The 22,145-nt window shown below is 39.5% G+C and overlaps 1 protein-coding gene across 3 annotated transcripts in view; it reads right to left on the reverse strand.

Annotated features, from left to right (window-relative positions):
- The window catches only part of CXADR (CXADR Ig-like cell adhesion molecule), a 56,508-nt gene that overhangs the window by 32,510 nt on the left and 1,853 nt on the right, over positions 1–22,145 (reverse strand). The gene's annotated exons all lie outside the window — the stretch shown is intronic.

Raw genomic sequence — 22,145 nt, forward strand, 5'->3', positions numbered from 1 at the left:
AAGAAACATGCACATGGACTAAGCATCTGCTGTTAGGCTGGTAGCATGCTCAGCACACCCCAGCTGTTCAAGAGAACAGGCTGTGATTTGGGACCAGAGTGAGGAGGTCCAAACACAGTGGTCCCCAGTTTTTAGCTTGTGCCTTGTAGAAATGGAATGCCAATATTAATAACATCTCGTTTGATACAATTTCCTTTAAGGGCACTGTGAATCTCCCAACATTATGTGCAATACAAGTTTCTATTGGTAGAGGGTATTCTATATCCAAGTAGATGTTTTAAAAGTAAACTTAACTACAGTCTCTAAAAGGTCAATGATATCATACCAGCTCAGGCTACATTAATTCAAACTTGTCACAGTGCCACGGACACACTGGGAACTCTTGCTGCTGGGGCACATGCTGATGAACTCAGACATGTTTTCCACCAAGGCTTCTTCAATTCTAAATTTTTATTAAATTAGGGGTGCCTGGCTGGCTCAGTCAGTAGAATGTGCGCTCTTAATCTCTGGTTATGAGTTCAAGCCCCACAATGGGCATAGAGCTTACACAAAATAAATAAATAAACATTTATTTATTTATTTGGCTCAGTTGGTTAAGCATCCGACTCTTGGTTTCAGCTCAGGTCATGATCTCACAGTTTGTGAGATCAAGACCCATGTTGGGCTCTGTACTGACAGTCTGCCTGGGATTCTCTCCCTCTCTCTCTCTCTGCCCTTCCCCCACTCTCTGTCTCTCAAAATAAATAAACTTAAAAAAAAATTCATGTATTTTTTAATTTACCAAATATTTGGCCTTAAAATTATCTGGAAGACTTTTCTTACTGTTTCTCTCTTCCTATTTCTCTTCTGAAAAATGTCTGTCTTACTTATTATTGTTAAAAAGACATCTTAAAATTCTATAACTTATTCTGGAATTTGTATTCTATGAAACTTCCACTTAGGTCACAGAGAATTAATAACCATTAATGGCAATATTTGAAAAGTATGTAAAAACCAAAATAAGATGTCCTAAACCCCAAACAAAAATTCCAAAACTCTTCTGAGTTTGTTAAAAAGAAATGGCTTAAACCCACTGAATCTTTTTTTTTTTTAATGTTTATTTATTTTTGAGAGAGAGAGGTGCAGAAGCAGGGGAGAGGCAGAGAGAGATGGGGACAGAGGATCTGAAGCAGGTTCTGTGGGAGCCTGATGCAGAGCTCGAACTCAGGAAACTTGAGATCATGACCTGAGCTGAAGACAGACACTTAACCGACTGAGCCACCCAGGCACCCCCTAAACCCACCGTATCTTTGTAAGAACTGAACAAAAAGTCTCTTCTTTGCTGCAAAACTCGTACCACTTACATGCCAAAAAAAAAAAAAAAAAAAAAAAAAAAAAGGTTAAAAGTAAACTACAAGCAAAATGGTAGTTTCTTGATAAATATCAGAGAAAAAAACACTGAGTTTAATAAATTCACATTTTGTTTGTCAAGAGGAAAGCAATTTTGTTCATATCAACTCACATATAAAAATAGGTCTGTTCACTAGGTAGGTCTTAGAAGATCAAAGTCTGAAAAAGGCAACAATATGATATGAAATGCAAATTTAATATGTAAATAAACTATCACACAGAACTTATTTTTTTAAACTACTTACACTATAAAAGTTTGCACAGCACTAGTTTGTCACATCTGTTTTCCTTTTGATAACCCAACATTTTCTTTCATATAAACTTCAAGTATCAACCTATACAGAACCAGAGTTTCAAATGGTCATAACGTTTGGTCCTCTCCATAACCCAACACTGACTTTCAGGGCTCAGTGATGATGTGGAAGAGGTCCTAAGCACTAAGATTATGGTACATGAGACCTGCCTCTCTCTCCTTTCTTTCCCCTGCTGTGACCAACATATGAATATTTTAGAGCAAAATTAAGAATAGGGGTGGCTGGGTAGTTCAGTCAGTTAAGCATCCAACTCTTGATCTCAGCTCAGGTCTTGATCTCAGGGTCATGAGTTCAAGCCCAGCACTGGGCTCCATGCTGGGATGGAGCCTACTTTAAAAAAAAAAAAAAAAAAAAGTAAGTAAATGTGAGTCCTAATTCTCCATAATGATGATTTTGATGTTGTTTTTCAAATAATAAATTCCAACAGACCAAGCCAAAATATAGAATTAAATTATTAGCCATCCCAAAATGCTTTCCATTATCCCTCAAAGAAGGTTAATGCATATCTACTGTCACTTATAATAAAATGCTAATAAAGTTAAAGCTAATAGATTGAGAATGAAAGAAAAGCAAGATAACACACAAGCCATTTATATTCGAGCATCATCCTAAGCTTTTAATCACATTTAAGTGCACTCCTCAAAAAGCATATTAAAACTGGACATGTACTCTACCCTCCCTTAAATCAGAGGCTGGCCTAACTCTGACCAAAAGAGTGCTGCTGTGTGAGTTCCAAGGCAAAGTCTCAAAAGATCCTGTTGCTCCCACTCTTGCCCTCAGACCCCTGCCACTAAGTGACCAAACCACACAGGAGAGAACTGAGGTTTCAACCAACAGCTGCAACCACTCAACATGCAGACACCCAGAAAACCCAGCCCCAACCTAGACCAGTTGTCTGCAGCCCTATGAGTGAGCCTAGAACTCCCTATCTCAGCACAGCCTAAAATGACAACCCCCAGGATCGTGAACTCGCACACAGTTTTTGTTTTAAGCCTTTAGAGTTTGGGTTGGTTTGTTACACAGCAAAGACTGATGATATACCATCCAACTCACTGATTCAACCCAAATGGACTATTTTATTCAATATCCTAAAAAAGACCCATTATTATTTCAATCTCCATTTCGTGCCCACATTCTATTTAAAATTATTTGATTTTTGCATGTATAATCTCAAGTGCTTCTCTTGAATTAATATTCAGTCCTCTGAATATACACAGTCTACCTTTTCTAATAAACTCAGTTCCATTCCTACCTCATTCACTAAGACATTCATTCTCCTACCTTCAACCTACACTGATTTTTCTTTCTGTCTTTATACACATATTCACAGTACTTTACTTTCTGCTCTCTGGATTATCCATTTGGCACTTTAGCACATACTATGCAAGGGTTTTTTTCCTTTATAAGCTTTCTTGCAAAGTTGATTTAGATAGCCTCCACTGTTTTTGTCATATGCTCTAGATGTTGATGAGCTTATCTTCTTCCCATAATACGTTGTATTAAGTGAATTCTAAAAACTCATGTCCTAATTTAAATCATTAGGCTCCAAAACAGTTAAAAGAAATTGTGGATACCCCCATCTTCTGTTGTAGTTCCTTGCACGCTAGTAGAAAAAGAACGGATTATAAATTTGATCAATTTTATAAAGGTTGAAAAAGAGTACTAAATCCCCCATAAGTTGTTCCCGTTACTTGAAGATCTTCTTTCCATAGCTACTATAATTTGTTACCTGCACTTAATTTGTCTGGATATTAATACTTTATGTATTAAGATAAGAATAAGCTAAGTGTACTCCAGAATGAAAATTCCATTCCAAAATGAATAAAGACATAGCCTAAAAATATGGAAGGGACAATATATAAGAGAGTGAAGTTTTGCTATTAGTTATTAAACTTTCAGGTTATTCAGTGCTTTTAGAGTTTTTATTTTATAAAAATAAAAAAAAAAGAGTTACTCTCTCCCTCCCTCTCTGTCCCTCCCACACTCACTCAAGCTCTCTCTCAAAAGTAAACTTAAAAAAAAAAGTAACAAAGTTCAATGACCTCAAACATCTAAATGTGTATGATGTTTAAGTCCTCCTAACCATACTCTCTGTACTTCTATTGCACAGTCATTAGAATAAAATGCAACTTAGTTTTTCATGACAGTATCTTTCATTATCTCTTGTCTGACACATAAAAATTATTTTTATCTTAAAAGACTACCTCAGGAAACAGTTACATATGTATTAAAATGATCTGGAAAGATATATACCAAACTCTTAACAGCAGTTATTGTTTCAAAACTGAGATTTTAAGAAGGGTGATTGCCCATTTCTGCTTTACATTGACATTCTCTTAATGTGTATGCTGCTAAAAAACTTTTTTAAACAGCTCTTTAAATGGCTTTCAGTATTTCTTTTTCCAAAAAAATGCTTAAAGCATTCAACTGCTCTTCAATGTGTTGCATTAGAAATGAATTAAAATCTCAAGATTGTACAAAACAGTTACTGGGTTTCCTAGCAACATTGAAGGGTCCTCTTTGCACAGAGGCATAGTTTTTCAAGTGATGAAGTATGCAACAGTCACAAATTAATACAAGACAAAAGGCAGACACTTGGTCTCATGCCGTGTCTCTGGGGATTCTTTCCTAATATGTGCTGCCCAATTCTATTTATGCAGCAAATTGAGCGATAATTTAACTTACAAACTACTTGCAGGTTCAAACATGGTCTGAAAACTAAATCAAATAACAAATCTTATGATGTTATTCAAACTTATATTCAGTGTGATTAAATGCATAGAAGAACATTATCAACCACAAGTATTCGCTGAATCCAGTGAATAAGTGCTCAGCACTGGATTATATAAGTAAACAAACTGAATCACAACCCATTTTTGGCAGTGACTAAAATAACATCTCCTGGTTTTCTGCTTGCTTTTTTTTTTTAACCCCCAGACTTCAAATCATTTGAATCTTCAGAGCTTCTCTTCTGCCCAGTCTGCCTTCTACTGCAGCATCAAAATGACACCAGCTCACCCAAGTATTTTTCTAGCCTTGATGTGGTCATCTCCTACCAAACATTAGAATTGTTGCTGCCCTAAGAATGGAGTAAAACTGGAGATAATGGAAGACTCCATTCCTCTAGCTGGAAGGCAACATTTTGAACTGATGACCTACTTTGATTTCTTTCTTTCTTTTTTAAATTTAAATCTAAGTTAGTTAACATACAGTGTAATAATGATTACAGGAATAGAACACTTACATAGCACCCAGTGCTCATCCCAACAAGTGCCCTCCTTTATGCCCCTTGCCCATTTAGCTCATCCCCCCCACCCAACACCCCTCCAGGAACTCTCAGTCTGTTCTCTGTATTTAAGAGTCTTTTATGGTTTGTCTCCCTCTGTTTTTATCTCATTTTTGCTTCCCTTCTGCTTTCATTTCTTTAACTGACTTCTTCAAATTTAAGCTACACATTAACCTGGATGGTCTTCAGCGATCTTTTCCTTATCACAATCTAAAAATCATAGGCAAATGAAAAGCACTCACTGAAACCTTATGGTTGATTTTTTAAAAAAGAGAGAAAGAAGTAAACATAGGGATTTTCAATAATGTTGAGTGGATAAAGTCTTAAAAATGGAGAACACAAAAGCTATTAAAGAAAAGACACAAATTTAACTGTATTAGGTCAGAAAACCACAAGCTAGCTTTTAACAAATTTGCTGAATGAAGGAAGGCTTTCTGTTTTTCTATCACTTGGGAAACAAAGATAACAGCTTCAAACATATTTTTCATGTCTTTATGTATATCAACAAGATATTAAACGTGAAGTCTGACCAGTGATGGCATATGGACCGGGATTTTAAAGATCATGTCTGAGTCCAGGCACTTCTCCTAGGAAGCATTCCTTGTGCCCAAACATGGATTGAACTAGATGTCCTCTATGTACATCTTGGGCAACTGATAAGTCCTCCATCATAAGCACTTTTCCTGCTTTACTGAAGTTGCTTTACTGTGTGCTTCCTACCCTGTACCCCCAGTGAACATTTCACAGTTTATTTTTTTTTTAAGTTTATTTATTTATTTTGAGAGAGACAGAGATAGCATGAGCAGGGGAGGGGCAGAAGGGGGAGCATGGGGAGAATCCCGAGCAGGCTCCACAGTGCCAGCTGCAGAGCCCAACACAGGGCTCGAATTCACAAACCACGAAATTACAACCTGAGTGGAAACCAAGAGTCGGTTTGCTTAACCGACTGAGCCACCCAGGCACCCTACATTTGATTTTAAAGACCAAAGCAAGAAAGAAGAAAAGAAAAAATACAACACGACCCACAAACACAAGCACCTTCACACGAGAAGGAAAACAGAATGGATCTACCAGAAATAAAAGATGGTCTATTTCAAAATAGTGGAGAAAACTTAAGTTGTAATATGACTAAAAGGTGGAAATCAGTTAAGACCTTCCTCTATTAAAGAGGGAACTATAACTGTCAAAGTGTCTGGGGCTAATCATACATAGGAAATCAAAGAAATCAGTGGAAGCACTGAGGACAGAAAGATAAGCAAGTCCATATTTGTGGAGCACTGTGTTTGTACATGCTGCCCACTTTCTCCCTGCTCCACCTTCTCCCACTCAGAGCATCTCTAGCCACTTATCAAAGTACCTCTTACTTGTTCCCTCCTCTCTGTTCCTCACAGTGGGAACTGCCCCCTCCTCTACATTACACAATGTGTTCCTCTATTGTTGACACTGTTTATACGGCCCCATCCTTAAACACATATTTTCACTCAGCTGACAGTGTCTTGGGGCTTCATCTCTGGAGGGTATGTCCCAAGACTAATTTAATAAACCCCCAGACTTGGGGCACCTGGGTCACTCAGTGGGTTAAGATCTGACTCTTGATTTCAGCTCAGGTCGAGATCTCAGTCCTCAGATCTTGTTTGCACGTTCTCTCTCTCGTTCTCTCTCAAAATACATAAACTATAAAAAAATTAAAAAATTAATAATAAAAAATAACCCCCCAGATTTGGCATTGGGCAAAACTGCTGAACTTCAAGCAGAGAGCGAAGGTCAGATCAGAGGGAAGGTGAAGGAGCTGCTTGAAAGAGGAAAGGTGACTAATGGGAGACAAGACCATCAGTCCTTATGGGAAAAGCATGGGAAGGGGGGCCATGGGAAACCACGTATCCAGGAAAGCAAAGGAACAGAATGACCCCTACACAGAAGATACAGCTGCGAAAAAGCTGAACAAACCAGGTCATGTTCTGATGGGAGCAAAGGCTGATTTTTTTTTTTAATTTTTTTTTCAATGTTTATTTATTTTTGAGAGACAGAGAGAGACAGAGCATGAGCAGGGGAGGGGCAGAGAGAGAGGAAGACACAGAATCTGAAGCAAGCTCCAGGCTCTGAGCCGTCAGCACAGAGCCTGATGTGGGGCTTGAACTCATGAACCATGAGATCATGACCTGAGCCGAAGTCAGATACTTTACCGACTGAGCCACCCAGGTGCCCCCTGATGCTTTCTTTAATACTAACATTACAAGAAATGTTAGTACACCTGATAAGAAATTAATACATATGCAACTTTACATATAGTATATGTTAACATGAGAGAAATTAGACATTGAGAAAAACTTTTATTTGTAAATATTCTAAAATCACAACTGCAGCTAAAGAAGAGTCTTATTTTTCAACCATCTTTAGAACAACATGAAGCAAAAAGAAAAAACACTAAATATTGGTGCATGGCCTTTCAAAAATCTAGAGTCATTCCAAAAATCGTAACAAAAAAGGGGGAAAACTAGGGGGGGAAAAAGAATTTAAATTTACATTCCAAAAGTCTTGCAGATTTCTTTGAGTTCATGGGAAGAGGTACATTATGATGACCTTAACATCAATTGTCGTAAGTAATTCACCTGATATTGACTTTTATGAGAAATGTCAAAAAATGTCATAACGGTTACTATTTTTTTTAAATGTATTTATTTATTTTTGAGAGAGAGCACATGCATTCATATGTGTGTACACGCAAGCAGGGGGGAGGGAGGGTGCATGCAGAAAGTGAAGGAGAGAAAAAGAATCCCAAGAAATAGATTCTGACAAGCGTGGATTTGGATATGGGGTCCAAACCCACAAACTGTGAGATCATGATCTGAGCCAAAATCAAGAGACGCTTAACCGACTGAGTCACCCAGGTGCCCCAAGGGTTACTATTTTAACGTTAAGAAATAAACTGGGTAAATCAGGAACTGGTATGTTTAAGGAACATGTTGATCAGGACAAGTATAATTCTGTTGTGTGTGTCTGATGACAAATACTACAGATGCCTGTGTTAGCAACCAACTCACTGGGATATTCCAAACTGTGCAAAAAATGGAACTCCTAGAACACCTGGCTGGCTCAATCAGCAGAGCATGTGACTCTTGATCTCAGGCTCATGAGTTTGAGCCTCATAGTGGGGGTACTAGTTTACTGAAAAAATTTTTTAAATAAATAAATAAAATGTTTTTTTTTTAATGCAACTGCTGTACTCTTAAGTCATTTCCTTGATCCTACCTCCAACCTATGGCAACTTTCCTTCTCACGAGGAAGTTGATTGGGGATTAGCAATTTTTTTTTTTAAGTTTATTTACTTGTTTTGAGAGGACGAGAGAGAGAGAGAGAGAGAGACAGAGAGCGCACGCATGAGCAGCAGAGGGGCAGAGAGAGGGAGACAATCTCAAGCAGGCTCTGTGCTGTTGTCAGTGCAGAACCCAACACGGGGCTTGAACTCACAAACTGAACCGTGAGATCATGACCTGAGCTGAAATCAAGAGTCAGATGCCTAACTTACTGAACCACCCAGGCACCTCAGAATTAGCAATTTTTAAAAGTCACCTACATAGTTGAGTCTATCTAGGGGGAAAAAAAAAAGACATTTAAAATATGTTAATATCAGTTAACTGCTCCAACTAGGCCTTTCAATATTGCCGGAGGAGAGAAGAAAACACTTACAGGAAGGTAGAAATTATGCTCTTGGCGGTCTACCGGTTTTAATTGTTTAATTCCTATATGGGCTACCCAGTACAGTATGTTAATATGTACTTAGAGCTAAGAAAATAATACTGACGGTCAGATAAGTTAATTAAGAATGAAAAATGACACTGAGTATACTTACATGCTTTTCTATGCAGTTTTTTAAATATAAATTTTCAGCTCCCCACTCCCAAGGAGAAATAAAAAGTACCCAGGAAATAAACAGAGATGGAAATGGGGAACTCCTTATCTTAACAATAAACAATAACTAACAGTGACTGAGATTATGTGTCAGGCACTTTTCAAAAGTGTATACATATTTTTTTAAAAAGGTGTCGGGGCGCCTGGGTGGCGCAGTCGGTTAAGCGTCCGACTTCAGCCAGGTCACGATCTCGCGGTCAGTGAGTTCGAGCCCCGCGTCAGGCTCTGGGCTGATGGCTCGGAGCCTGGAGCCTGTTTCCGATTCTGTGTCTCCCTCTCTCTCTGCCCCTCCCCCATTCATGCTCTGTCTCTCTCTGTCCCAAAAATAAATTTAAAAAAAAAAAAAAAAAAAAAAAGGTGTATACATATTAACTCTTTAAATTCTCTTTGAAGGAGGTACTACTATTATCCCCATTTTACAGTGAAGAAATCAAGACACTGAGAGGTATCTGGGCTACTACGGGGAGCAAGATGTTCCCACACTTATCCTGTTGAGCTGAAGTCCACCAGTAAACACCCTTGAACACAGACCTCTTGTTTTAAAAATCAGTATGAGATACAAGAGTAGGTTTTAGACCCCACTCCAATCACTATGGTGGAGGAGAGTTTGAAGTTCACACTTTCCTCTGCTATACAAAACTTCTAAGTGACTCAGTTTGTTAAGCGGCTGGCTCTTGATTTCAGTTCAGGTTATAATGTCACAGTTCGTGGGATAGAGCCCCATGTCTGGCTCAGCACTGACAGCACAGAACCTGCTTGGGATTCTCTTTCCCTCTCTCTGCCCCTTCAACTGCTCTCACGCACACATGTGTGCCTGGCTCCTCTCTCTCTCTCAAAATAAATAGACTTTAAAAATTGTTTAAGACAAAAGATTTTAAACTTATCTCTACATCCAACGTGGGGCTTGAACTCAAAACCCTGAAATCAAGAGTTTCATGCTCTACCAACTGAGCTAGCCAGGCACCCCTGGGTGAACCTTTTTTTAACAAGGAAATAAATACCAGACTAGGAATCTGTTGTCATTTGTCACAAAACAGTAACAATAACAAGAAACCCATTATCATTTTGAACATGTTGTTGCTTCTTTAGGGCTTAAACATAAATTAAGGATACTGAACCAAAATGTCTACTTCAGATCTAAATATGTCCTAATTTTAGATAATCAATCAACCAACAAGTCGTCTTCCCCTGACATCCATCTCCTCCCCTTCTTCTGCAACTCAAAGGAAGTAAGAAGTAGTTCTGAGCTCACTTAAATGTGCAGCCATTTCTGAAACATTTGCACACTGAATTATGGAAACAGTTCTGTCCATTAATAGCATTGGCTCCAAAGTAAGATTTGGGTTCAAATTAATATTGAGCTCACTAAATGATTGGTAAGTTTCTAGTCCGTGTGCTTCTTCTCCCTTACAATGGGAATCAATACGGGCGCCTGGGTGACTCAGCCAGTTAAGTATCCAACTTGGGCTCAGGCCATGATCTCATGGTTCATGAGTTTGAGGCCCGCATCAGGCTCTGTGCTGACAGCTCAGAGCCTGGAGCCTGCTTTGGATTCTGTGTCTCCCTCTCTCTCTGCCCCTCCCCTGCTCATCATACTCTGTCTCTTTCTCTCCCAAAAAATAAACAAACATTAAAAATTTTTCTAAAAATAAAATGACAATCAATAGTAATAATGCCTACTTCATTGTAGGAATTAAATAAAAGAATGTATGTAAAGCTTTTAGAACAGTTCTAGCGCAACATGGTATCATCTTTCAATAAACAACATCTAATATGACAATTCACTGTCATCCTATACCACTATGTCACTTCTAGGACATAAACTCCTGTAGTGTTGGGAAGGTACTTTTTAAATTTTTTTTTTTTTTAACGTTTATTTATTTTTGAGACAGAGAGAGACAGAGCACGAACAGGGGAGGGTCAGAGAGAGGGAGACACAGAATCTGAAACAGGCTCCAGGCTCTGAGCTGTCAGCACGGAGCCCGATGCAGGGCTTGAACTCGCGGGGCTGAACTCACGGACTGCGAGATCATGACCTGAGCCCAGGTCAGACGCTTAACTGACTGAGCCACCCAGGCGCCCCAGGGAAGGTACTTTTTAATCTTTTATCACTCACACTTAGCAGTGCCTTCCATACAGGACGAACTTAAAATCTGTTTTGTAAATAAGTGACACTGAAATGTATCCACTAGGTTTGACAAAAAGAACATCATTGGTGACCTAGGCCAAATCTGATTTAGTGATGGCTTTGGGGAGTTGCAATGGAATACAGCTAACTACAAAGGTTGAGATGTGTGACTAGACACAGAAGTAGAAGGCTACTGTTTTAAGGAACTGGCTCTCAAGGGTAGGAGGAAAGCGGCAGAGTATGATGTGTGGTCAATGAAGGGTTGTTGTGAAATGGGAAATGTAGAGCATGTTTATATAAGTCAAAAGGAAAGAGCAAATAGAATGAAAGAGGTTTAAAAATACACAGAGCAGAACCCTCAGAAACTGAAGGATCAAGACCCCAGAAAGAATGATGCCTAGAAAATAAGAAATAAGACAACCTTTAAATAAGAATGGAGGGAAGGAGTTAAGAGGACAGTACAATTATGGATAAGCTTATTCACTAAGGTACAAGAAATTAAGGGAATTTGTACCTGATAGCCTCTATTTCCTCTGTGACAAAGGAGGCAAACAGCATTTACTTAGAATAAAAGAGGCAGAAAAAAATGTGGGCAGAGGGTTTTGGAAGGCAGGTTCAAGTTCTGAAATACCTGTGAAAGGAATGGGGAAAGAAGTGAGAGACTGCAGAATGGTACCACGAGTCCAAATGATACAAGCTCATAGTCAATGAAGCTGAGCAAAGATCTACATACTGACCTTACCATACATACCCTTTTCTCTAGTTTTATGTATTTGAAAATTTCCGTAATTAAAATGTTTTCTAAAAATGATGTGGCACTGGGGCGCCTGGGTGGCTCAGTTGGTTGAGCATCTGACTTCTGCCCAGGTCATGATCTCGCAGTTGACAAGTTCGAGCCCGGCGCCGGGCTCTGTGCTGACAGCTCAGAGCCTGGAGCCTGTTTTGGATTCTGTGCCTCCCTCTCTCTCTGCCCCTTCCCTGCTCATGCTCTGTCTCTCTCTGTCTCAAAAATAAATAAACATAAAATAATAATAATAATAATAAAAAAAGGGGATGTAGCAATATGCATCCCCCAGAAGAGCCAAAATGATAAAAGGCTTTGATGGGGACATGGAACAATGGAGACTCGCACACTCTATTGGTGGGAGTGTCAACCTGCACGATTCTGGAAAACTGTGCAGCAGTTTCAACTAAAGCTAAACACAGGTATTATCTATGGGACCCCAGAAACAACATTCCCAGGTAGAGAAATGTGTGCAAATGTGCACTGAAACATATGAATGAGAAAGTCACAGCAGCATTTTTCACAATAGCAAAAAACTGGAAAAAAATGTCCAGCCACAGTAAAATGGGTAAGTCAATTGTGATATGGCCACACAATAGAATACCATGTAGCAATGCAAACAATCTACAGCTACAAAAAATGATCTTACAAACATAAGTTTGTAAAGTTACACCAAAAAAAAAAACCCCACAAAACATATATTGTATAATTCCATTTCTATAAAGTGTTAATACTAACCTACACTGTTAGAAATCAGAAGAGAGTGAAGAAGTGACTGGAAAAGGCCGGGGACTTGAGATATGTCAGTAGACAGAAATGACACTGTTTTGAGGAACTTGGCTCTCAAGGGTAGAAAGAAAGTAGTGGAGTATGATGTGTGGTCAGGGAAGAGTTGTTGCGAAATGAGAAATGTGGGTTATATTCTATTTCCTACTCAGGGTAAGAATTACATGGATGTTTCTGTTTTGTGATAATGCTCTCACCTGTACACCTGTAAATGATGCTCTAAACTTTGTGCTTCTCTATGCATAAATGACATACTTGAGATAAAAGGTTTACTTTTCTTCTTTAATTTTTAAAATTTAGGTAAACTCTACCCAACACGAGGCTCAAACTCATGACCCCAAGATTAAGAGTTGCATGCTCTACCAACTGAGACAGACAACTCTAAAAGGTTTACTTTTAAAGAAATTTTAAAAGAGCTGAATGAGTTAGAGATAAAAGTTATTTTTATTTTGTTTTTGTTAAAAAAAAATCACATCCCACTGCTTTATAAATGGACTTTATATATTAAAAAAAAAAAAGTCTAGCCAAAGTGGACAATAAAGTCTCTCCAATGTACACAGCTGAGCATCACAGTCCATGAGCAGGACCAAAGAAACTGGCCTGGAAGATCAATCCATATCAGAGATGAGAACTGAGGTCTGACCAGGGGACCCTGGATTATTAAAGAAATTCTTGTTTTAAAGTAACCAGAAGTGGGGTAGAGGGTGGTTAAAGGCCTGAAGATCTCACTGATAGCAAGAAGGTATGACAGAATTTTAGGAAAGCTCTAGGTGCCAATGACCACAGAGTTCAAGATTTCAGAGGAAAAAGTATAAAGAGAGGGTTACCTAAGTAAACTAGAGAGAAAATCACTGTATTTGAGAGGTCAAGGAACTGCTATGTAAGAATGGTGGAAGAATGAACTGTAAAAATGGAACATAATGCTGTGATGGGGGCAGGACAGGAGTATGAGGTAAGGCATTTCTCAGTCATTGTGAAGAAGCAACCAGAAGTTTGGTATAAGGAGAGGGCAGGAGTCTCAAGGTTGAAGGGCTAGGACACAAGGTCGAAGGAGGGGAAAGTAGTGTGGAGAAGCCAGTGCGGCCCAAAGAGAATAACCAGAAAACCATACATTTTTATATCACGTAACATTTCTATTCTGATCCCCATCCTCCTCTGCTGAGAATCAGAGCTGGGGAGTAAGTGCCTGACTCGCTTCTCTGAACTGAAGCTTTCCTACAGTATCAGAATGGGGTCTTCTTCACATCTTCTGAAGCATCTGGCACAAAACCTCACCCACATGTACACATTATAATCTATTTACCCCCAAATGTCTTCCATAAGAATTGAAGTTCTGAATAAGAAATATTCGATATATATTATAAACCAGGACCAGGAAAAATGTAAATTATAAAGGACATCCAGGGGAAATTAAGAAAGTAAACACGCAAGACAGATTTTCTGTCTTGGATTGTGACCCAACCCTTCCCCACCCTCTCTCCCCCCACCCTCTCCACACACACAAATACTCCTCTCAAGAAATTCAAATCTCAATTGCAATCAGAATTAAGTCTAAGCCTTTTGTCGAACTATGTTACCTTCCCCATGTTTTCTAATTTTAGAATTCTCTGGCAAAACAAACGCAAACGGCATATTTTGCCTTATGGGTAAAGTAGATCCATTGCCATGGTGAATACTTTCATCGCCTTCACAGAATATGCTCTGTTGTTAAAAATCTGCCTTTGCCTCCTTGCTCATAAAAACCTCAGGCTCTCTTCCCTTCCTTTAATTAACATGAAACAGGAAAAGTGAGTACTTGGCAACACACACACACACACACACACACACACACACACACACACCCCTCAGGTGAAATGTGTTAAAAAGATGAGCTCACAGTAAGTAAGAAAGCAAAGAAATAGATATAACAGCAAAATGAGTAAATAATATTATCTCCTTATGGAAAATCCTGAAGGTAAGAAAAAAAGGGTTCATTACAATAAGAAAATCATCTCCGTTGTAAGCATGTCTAACTTGATTGCCTCAATCTTGGCATTAGTCCTTTCTAATATCCCAAAGTGAATTCAAATTTCCCTAGCAACCATCATCAGGGACCATTCTGTCCTTATTTTCCACCTTTCCATAAATGCATTTATTGCCCTCACAGGCAAGTTAAAAATGTGATTTTGGTGCATGTATTTGTTTTTTCTGCCTCATACCTAAGATGTAAATGCACATAGCAATCAAATAAGGGCAGCTAATATAGTTTTGTGCATGGGTAACAATTGTTCTCATAATTTCAAGAAAGTAAGAGACTTTAGCTAGCATGTTACCAATAAGAATACTATGGATACAAATAATAACATAATTATCTCATAAGAACACTACACCCATGCTTGTTCAGTTAGCAGGATGTTCCGAGACTAGTTATGTTAGAAGGTGACTGGAACTAAAGCTTCAAATTCCAGACGTGTGCTGACCACCAGGATAGCTGCTAGCCACATTCGGCTACTGAGCACTTCAGACATGGCTGGTGCAAACTGAGACGTGCGTAGGTCAAATACTAACCAGATTTTAGAGAATTAGTGAGAAAAAAAATTTTAATCTTATTAATGTTTAATTTGATCACATGGAACTATTTTGTATATACTGAGTTAAACAAAATATATATTTTCCGAAGAACTGTATTGTCTCACAACTCTGGACTCAAATATTTCTACAAGGTACAACCTGGTAGGGCTCAGGAGCCCGAGAGCTCCAATTCCATCTAAATCCCACCACCCCTGTAACATCCATAGATATGCTTAAGGCAAGCCAGAAAAAGGAACAAAATATATATTCAAATGAATTTCACCTTTTCTTTTTACTTTCAAATGTGGCTACCAGAAAACTTTAAATTACATATGTGTCTTGCATTATATCTCTACTGGACAGCACTGTTTAGACCAATGTGACAATTTACTGGACTTAATTCCTGTAAATTAGAGTAATACAAACTGTTCTTCCTACCCCAAGGATGTCAGAAGAGAACACCCAAATGAGATGGGTGTGAAATTGTCTTAAAAACTAAGGTACCTGGGTGGCTCAGTCGCTGAGCATCTGTCTGACTCTTGATTTCAGCTCAGTTATGTCTCACAGTACGAGAATTCGAGCCCAGCGTTGGGGCTCCTCGCTGACAACACTCGGAGCCTACTTGAGATTCTCTCTCCCTCTTCTCTGCCAACCCCCACCCCCAGCTCGAGCGCATACTCTCAATCTCTCTCAAAATAACTAAGCTCAAAAAAATATATGGTACATCATAACTATGCATCGTGGTTCAGTGTGATGGTCTATAGTGACCGCAACATAGCACTGATTCAAATTCCAGTCCGTGAAGTTATACAAACAATGCATATATTGGTATCTTTTATTGTAAAATATAAATTTAAGACTTCTATAATGTGTTTTTTGAAATAAAATATACGTGTATATTTAGCAGGGGGAAAAAAAGGTACAATCACTTTTCCAGCCCAGAGTTACCAGTAGATTCTAAAAGTATCAGATTTCACATTGTGCCACCAAGTAGGTTAAAGACTCTTCTCAATTCTTACCGTACAAACTACCCAGGGCACAAAATACTCAAGAGTTTTTGTCTGGGCCATTAAGGAAAACCCCCATGGGACGCGTCTGGTATTCAAGAGTTCAAAGCTCTCTTCCCTGGGGAATCCAAGTGAGCCTGAGAGGGTCAGCTACAGTCACTCTAAGGATTTAACAGAGATGTGGCTGAACACATTTGATTCACTGTATCTGAATGTTTCTTGAGATTCCTTGAGAGCATGTGATCCGTGCAGCCAAACTACCCTTCCTTTGGAGAAACCTGTAAAACTCACACAAAACATACATCTACACTATAAAATGGTGAGGTCGTGATTACAATTAGTTACTGTTTCTTCTTAAAATCTAAACAAATTTTTATGTCTTAGAAGTAAATTAAATCAAAGCCATTCACATTCCAACTTATAAAATACCTCTGAAAGAATGAAAGTGATTTCATAGTTTCACAGGAAATTTGTATTGTCTCAGTTAACCAATTAACAATGGTTAATTTGACTGTTAATCCTTTTTCTCACCAACTATCAAAGGACAAACTAGACCATGCCTTGATCTCATACTTACCCTAAAATAGACTATTATCTCCCTCCCTTATCCTACCTTCTCTTTGTCAACAGGGCAGACCACAGTCTTTTCTTCTACAGCACACTGCTAATTAAAATTGCAAATAATGCTGAGTCAAGTTAAGGCCTTTAATGCTTAAACTCTAATTGGCTAACTCTTTATTAGAAACCAGGAAGAGTGAGTCAATGAGGTGAGGGAAGAAAGGTGACAGAAAAGGCCTGTGGAAAAGCACAAAAGAGAAATTGTCTCTTTAAGTCACCATTTCACCAGTGAATGTAGAAACATTTTCAGCTTTCTTTGCATTTTTACAGAGACCGTAATGGATTCAAGAGACTGAACAACTTACAAAGCAATACCAATAATAGACCCCCAAAGAGATCGCCAAACCATGAACTCCAAACCAGCTCCCCCAACAGCTCACTTCACCATGCCAGGCGTGATGTTTTCCAACCCCTTCACATTCCACTGTTTGTCATTTCAGCACCCCCCTCCCCAAATGTGGAGTAGAAAATGAGTAGGGAACCACCACTAGAAAAGGTTGTTGCTTTTTACTTATATTTCGCACCACACTCCTAACAGAAACCAGTCTAATTCCAACACCAATGTAACAATTATTCTAGAATATTAGATTTGTTTTCTTAAAAATATATAAGATAGATGAAAAACAGCAGGATAAAGCCATAAGTTCTTTTTAATTACAGAATTTTTAATTATGTTCTGGGTTACTTTATCATTTTACAAATGTATTTTTTAATGTTTTATTTATTTTTTGAGTGTGTGCGTGCATGAGTGGGGGAGGGGCAGAAAGAGAGGGGGAGAGAGAATCCGAAGTGGGGTCTGCACTGACAGGGTGACAGCAGCAAGCCTGATGTGGGGTCAAACTCATGAATGGCAAGATCATGACCTGAGCTGAAGTCAATTACTCAACTGGCTAAGCCATCCAGGCACCCCATGGGCTAGTTACTTTATCCATTTCTTGCTGGCCACCAAATAAATGAACCAAACCTTCCCACTATCAATTCTTGCCTTTATTTAATTACACCTGATAATGATTTGTATAAAACAGAGGAAAGGTAGAAACAACATGATTGGGAGAACAGGCTGCAACAGGAGATTACAATGAGACGGTGTTAACACAAATTCACTCCATTACCGAGCACAGGGTAAAACGGACACACACAGCTTGCCTGTGCAGGGTATGGAGCCCAGCCCTGCTCACCTCTTCTGTGAGGAACATACTCTCGATCTTCAAATGCTCTTTCCCTCCAGGTCTTTTTCCACAAGCCAACAAACATCAATTCCTGTCTAGAACATTTTCCCATTTAATTAGCATGGGCTGTGCATACACTGGGAACAAAATATGGAATCAACAGACAATCCTTGACATCATGAAATGTACAGTCTGGTCAGGAAAAACAATTACAATAAAGGCCACCTGACAAACATTAGAACACACTCCAGTAATGTAATGTGCTTGGAGTAGGGAAAAATTCACTTAATCGAAGGCCAACGAAGCTATTTCAACCATCTTAAGAGGTGATAACCTGGACTACGAGTAGTGGCTGGAGGGATACAAGTGACTTAGAAAGTGACTGGATGTAAGCAGATGAGAGAACAGGAAGAGTCAGTCAGGTACCCAGATTTCTGCCTGGGTATTTTGCTAGCTGAAAAAGCCACTTAATGGGAGAGGGAACAGTCGTTATGTAGACAGGTTCAATTGGAGGCACCTGCAGAAAGTCGAAGCAGGGATGTCAAGTGGGTGGTTTCAAATGAGGGGAAAAAGCTTGGGCGACAGACTAGAAATAGATTGGAAGCTGTCAAGACATAAACGCTAACTGAAGCCATAAACTGAGGAACCCCAATATTTAAGGTACAAGGAAGAAATGGTGCACAAGGGAAAATAAGGAACAAGGTTCTAAGTCTGGGTGGCTGGAAGGTAAGGGAGTCCTTAGCTGCTGGCTTCTACCTCATCCCCTGGGTCTGCTACTGTCCCTTGGAATGAAGGTCATATGTGCAATGTTTCACTGTCAAGACAACTGCAAACGCTAAGCGTGTTTTTCATTCTTTACTTACCTGATGCCCGCTCCTTAATATATGAAAATCCAGCTGTACTCTATCCCCTACAGAAAACTGTCCTCCTTATGGAATCAAGAACTTCCTGAATGTCGCCAATAATCTCCCAACGGTAAGACCCACTGGCCTCATTTCTGCATCAGTTTCTGGGATACCCTCATCCCATAGTTCTCCTACATGCCCCCCCCCCCCCCCGCATCACTCCTTATTATTCACCCTCTGTTTACTTATTAGATGTTGATGCTCTCCAGTGTCACATTTCACCATCTCTCCCTAGTCCTACCAGCTTTTCCTGGTTAACCTTACCCAGATGCCACCTATCAGTGGTGATTCTCAATTCTCTATCACCAAACTTTGTCTTTCCTGAGATCCAGTCCTTTGTTTCAATCTTCCTAATAGGTATTTTTTACCTCCATTCCCTTCGGGCTCCTCAAATATCACCTGTCTAAACTTAAGCTCATTGGTCATTTCCCCTAAAACTTGCTCCTTTTTTCTTTACCCTCTGTTGGTTAGTGACTTCACCATCCTCCCAAAGCCAGAAATCTTACTGCTTCTCTCCAACTTTTTCTTGCAACCAACCAGGTATCAGGTTTCACTGCATTTCCCTTAAAACTTTTCACACCAGAGGAAGCCCAACACAACTCTTGTGTTTTTGTTTTTTTTAACAGGGACTGCTTATGTGTAGATCATCCCAGATAGCTTCCTGTATCAGATCTATTGGTTCTGCCTCCAGAACTGCCTCCAGGTTCATCATTCAAGAGAATAATCTCAGTGTATAATCTCACTTTTTTAATGCCTTCACAAGTTTCTTTGTACCACCAAGGAGGGTGGCAGCACTTGACAGCTGTCCATCATCTTCATCTACTAAGCTCCTGGCACAGCCTTAGATCTTCACCCACCCACAGTGTGGTCACTGGTTAAAAGGCAAAATCTCAGGCCTCACCCCATATTTTCTTATAAGAAAGACTCAGGCGCACATCAAAACTTTGAGAAGTGCTGGTTAGATGCTCTAATGCACTGAATTTCTCACCTCCCACAATACATTATATCCTTTCAGAACTCCATGACTTTGCAAAAGCTGTACCATCTGCTGGGAATGTCCTATCAAACCTTTGCACCTACTACTGTAAGGGCGCCTAGTACAGGCACAGTACATAGTAGGCCATAAATATTTGAATGATTGGATCATGTAATCAATTAATTAACGGATGAGTTCGGCTCCAGACTTGCACAGTGTAAGGTACTAAAGTGCATTCGGATGGAATGTGAATGTTAAGCAGTTGGAAACAGTGGCCCAGAATTCAAAGGAGAGGTAGGCTGAGCTGGCACTATTTTTAAGTCATTAGCAACTGTTTGGAGATTACAGTAATGGGTAGATGAGGTCACCCAGGTCTAAGATTGAAAGAAGAGGACTATGGGCCAAATCTTGGGTAAGGTTGACATTTTAGGGACCTTCTGTAGAAGTCAATGAAGAGCAAGTTAACAGGGTGGGAAAGAACCAAAAAGAAGTTCCAAAAGATAAGCGGATTTGGAACACGGTGATTGTTACCTTTGGCAACTAAAGTGGAACAGAACAATGAGATCAAAGATAAAGCAGAAGCTTAACTTTAGACTAACAACTGAATGAGACAAGGCTACTGGAACGATCACTAGAAGGACCATCTTTATTTGATGAGAAGGGAGAGGGAGAGAGAGAGAGAGAGAGAGAGAGAAGGAGAGGGAGAGGGAGAGGGAGAGGGAGAGGGAGAGGGAGAGGGAGAGGGAGAGGGAGAGAGGGGGAGAGAGAGAGAGAGAGAGAGAGAGAGATGGAACCGATGAGAGCTACGTCATATACACAGGCGTAGTGGTAAAAAAGCTGCAAACTTTTAGCCACACAATATTGCTGAACATTTGCTATTTGCCACATACCACAAGCTAACTAACACTGGGACTGTAACAAGAACACAGGTCATGCCCCTGCCCTCTGACCTAGTGCAATGAGATAAACTGAGTGACTGACGGACACCCCGCAACGAGCAGGGTAAGGAGCCAATCTAACGTGGCTTGCCTCAGAGGAGGGGTGACTTTTTTTAGGTGGTTGGTATAACGGCCAAAATGTGAACAGTAAGAGACATATATAGAGGAGATAAAGTTCCCACTTAATCTTCATATATTTTATGCAAAGGAAGACTTCCGGAAGCAAAATGATAAACATTTCACTTTGCTCTTCAACAACTCTGCGGTGGTAGGATCCCTACTATTGACACATAAAGCAACTGAGGCACACAGAAAGGACAGGGGCCTGCAGCCATCAAATGACTAACAAGTGGTAGGTAGACAAGTAATTTTTAGTTTCACTCATGCTGACAGTGTGAGAAACAGCAGCCCCCCAAACTTTAACAAGATCCCCAGGTGATGCTGATGCTGCTGGTACATGAGCCACATCAGTTTTACAACACTAAGCCCTGACTCCCCGTGTCTTCATAATGGTGCCAGGAAGCATTCAACTAAAATCAAAAAAGTAAAGGGCTAATAACAGAAGACTTCAGTATTTGGCACACAGCAGGTTCTTATTACATGACAGATAACCAGTGAGAAAAATTTAGGATGTCAATCAGAGGTAATCAAAGAGGAAAGAGGCAAAATAACATGGTGGTAAGAGCAAGGATTAAAGAGGAAGTTTGTGACCTTGGCAAATTAAGTTATATAACTATTCTATGCCTCAGTTTCCTCACATGTACAATAGGGATCATTGTAATACACACCCTCTAGGGTTACTAGGTAGATGGAGTATATGTAAAGCCCTTAACAGTGTCTGGCATTTAACAACTGCTCAATCAAGGCTTTAATTTTACTACGATTGCTACAGCTATGCTACCACTGCCACTATTATTAGTGTGACTTAGGTAGTATGACTTGCTGCTGGGTGGGTAATAAAATGCATCAAAAGGACTTCCACTAGCAACCAGAAGATACCACAAAACGCTTTACAACCCATATGGAGACAAACCTAGAAGAAAAATAGCACTGCAATTTTTAATCTGTAAGCCTCCTCCACTCTGTTTTGCCAAATGTAGAAGCCAATCATGTTACCACCCAAACTGAATTCATAGCAACGGACTTCTAAAATGGCAAAGAGTATCTCAAGAAATACTCGAAGCCATACATCAGTTACATAGTTTTTGAGTTGTTCCCTAAGCTGGGAAATTGGAACTAAAAATAGATGTCTTGTTAAGCTAAGGGCAATAGTCCTTTAATGAGAAGCTCATTGTGCCTAACAAAGTGAGGCACCCAGAAAAAATGAAATCCAGACAATTAGTTGGACATCCCAGGGGGTGAAAAACAGAATCCTCTTCAGGGTGC

Source organism: Panthera leo, chromosome C2, assembly GCF_018350215.1.
Source record: "Panthera leo isolate Ple1 chromosome C2, P.leo_Ple1_pat1.1, whole genome shotgun sequence".
Taxonomy (NCBI): domain Eukaryota; kingdom Metazoa; phylum Chordata; class Mammalia; order Carnivora; family Felidae; genus Panthera; species Panthera leo.